Here is a 2699-nt window from a genome sequence, read left to right as displayed (position 1 = left end):
AGCAAGTGAGGAGAGGCACCTTCCACGTTTTTTGGTTGCCCATAATTAGCTCCTTGTGCCAAAAAAATCTTATGTTTTCTTCATAAGGATCCATCGAGGTTTCGGCTTTGGAAGAAAACTGTAACTAAACACAGCAACGGAAAGGTAAGCAATGGTTAGTGGAAGCATTCGTAATATAATGTACTCTGCCTACAGAAAGCAATGCTCAGAGAGCTTTTATGTTTTTGTCTCCTAAAAGATTTGTTATGCAGATGAGCGAAGCAACTGATTTCAAGTCACGAACATCATTCACATCTGCGTGCGCTGGCTGCAAGATCCAAAGAAAGAAATGCTCGGAGAACTGCGTGCTTGCGCCTTATTTTCCCCAAAACAATCCCCAGAAATTCCTCCTGGTACACAGAGTCTTTGGAAATGGCCATGTAGTCAAATTACTACAGGTTTGTACCATTACTATAATGCATTCTATTAGCGTATCATTCCATAATTCTTTGCGAATCACCCACAAATTCAAGTGTCTTCTTCATGATTGAATTGTATGACATATTTCACAGTTTCAACATTAAGTACATACCAGCCATAATTTTAATGTCTTTGAAGGATAATACTTGTTTGAAAAACCTAATATCAAGTTCTCCAGCCAGAAACCCTACAAAGACCGAAATTTCAGAGATAATGAAAATTTCGCCGTAGTTTAAAGCGCACGAAGGATGCAATGATGCTTCACATGATTAAAAAGTTTTATATATTTTTTCAAAAGAGGTTAGGTTAAATTGAAAGATTCTATGATTTGGTATATTAGTGATATGGTTTTTAGTTAGGTGGGGAGGTTTGATATGTTCTAATAATTAGGTAAGTAGGGTTTGTGTGGTCCAATCTCAACGTTCTAAACATAATTTCTTCGGTTAAAAAAATAAGATTCTAAGATCTAGTTTGTAATATGTTTTTTACTTATCTGTGATGGGTTGGCTGATTGTATGATCGGTTTTGTTTTGACAGGATCTTCCGGTAGAGAAGAGAGGCGATGCAGTAAGCAGTATGGTATACGAGGCAAGCGAAAGAATTCGAGATCCTGTCCATGGCTGTGTAGGGATAATCAATGAACTCCGGAATAAAGTAGCAGAGTTGCAGTCCCAGTTGGCTTCGGCGCAAGCACAGCTCACCAAAATTAGCCTACAACATGCCAATCTCTTACCTCTCGTTTTAGGATATCATGAAGTTTCAGATCCCATTTTTTTATCACCACAAGAAATTGAAGACATGACGCAGACGAGTCCGTCAGTTACAGAGGATTTAGATCCTCTCGAGTTATGGGAGCCAGTGTGGACATAAAATGGAACTATTTGCAATCGATATATTTGAGACACTATTTATATGTAAGCGAGTGAAAACATTTGAGATCCTTCTATTCAACAAATGGGAGACTATCTATTTGTAACCCGGTGCAACCATCTGAAGCCATTTTTTGATAGAGTGTGCCCGTTCCAGACATGAGTAAAACTACATGTCCTCTATTCCACTGGTTACATTAAAGTTGAACTTTGTAGGTCCGATGGCAGTCTATTTAAACCATAAATTAATGTTGCAATGAATATATTTGGTGGCAATGCGTTTATAATTGGCCATAGTTTAATCGTGAGATGTTTTAGGTCCGATGGAAGACTATTTAAACTATAAATTAATGTTGCAATGAATATATTTCGTGGCAATGCGTTTATAATTGGCCATAGTTTAATCGTTAGATGTTTTGGAGGTTTTTTTTTTTAATTATATAGAAATTTACTGGAATCTTATAATTAAATAAAAAATTTATCTTACAAACCCAGATAATTGTTTCTTGGAAAATTCCACCCAAAAACTCCAAACCTTCTAATAATTAGAGTCTAACGCTATTGATTGCATGTCGGATGTGCCAGGTTTCAAATTGTCGACGTGAATATCACAGGTTCATACGGATCCCCACAGAATTAAAAGTACACAATCAGGTCAAGAATCTCAAAACTCCTGGCATATGAATATGTGTAAAGCTGTGAGCTTACGTTTTCACAATCTTTTGTGTGAAAGTTTATCACCCCGTTAATGTAGCAAAACAAAGAAAACTCATTCATCTCCGAATGCCATACTATAAAGCCACTTTTTCAGAAAAAAAAATTAAAAAAAAACCAAACTAAACTTTTAATAAATATCTATACAGGTCAGTTGTGTAAATACAAACTTCTTAATAATGTAAACGATTGGAAAAAATGAGGTGTAAAATCGAAACGTGTTTAATATATTTATCACTATCAAAAATGAGAATAAGTATATATAGAAATATTAAGAATAAAGTGAAACAATTATATAATAACTTAGGTATCACAGAATTTTATTGATATTTTTAACAAAAAAAAATTATGAGTTTCTTAAATACTTTAAATAAGTTTTCTAAATTATATATAATATATAATCTTCATTTTTTTTAATAATATTTTTTTTTATTTTTTTCTTGATTTTAATTAATTAATATATAATTATATAAATTAAATAAATGGTAAGCATTTGTAATTGTAAGTATTAAAACACTTATGTTATGATATATCTCATATTGTCAAGATTTAAAAGTCATAAAAATAAAGTAAATTATATATTTTTTTAAATTATTATAATTAATTAAAAAAAAACTAATATATGAATTAAACATATTTATATCTAAAAGAGAATAT

At 32.2% G+C, this 2699-nt stretch overlaps 1 pseudogene across 1 annotated transcript; it reads left to right on the top strand.

The window, feature by feature from the left end:
• The first annotated feature begins 245 nt into the window (after positions 1 to 245).
• On the top strand, positions 246 to 1503 carry LOC149154342 (LOB domain-containing protein 23 pseudogene; annotated as a pseudogene). The gene is made up of 2 exons (XR_016263349.1): positions 246 to 437; positions 997 to 1503. The product of XR_016263349.1 is annotated as an LOB domain-containing protein 23 pseudogene (transcript).
• Positions 1504 to 2699: the final 1196 nt, after the last annotated feature.

The sequence above is a fragment of the Pinus tabuliformis genome, chromosome 9 (genome assembly GCF_031772625.1).
Source record: "Pinus tabuliformis cultivar Carrire ecotype Pingquan chromosome 9, CPIR1, whole genome shotgun sequence".
Classification (NCBI taxonomy): Eukaryota; Viridiplantae; Streptophyta; class Pinopsida; order Pinales; family Pinaceae; genus Pinus; species Pinus tabuliformis.
This window is presented reverse-complemented; position numbering and strand designations above follow the sequence as displayed.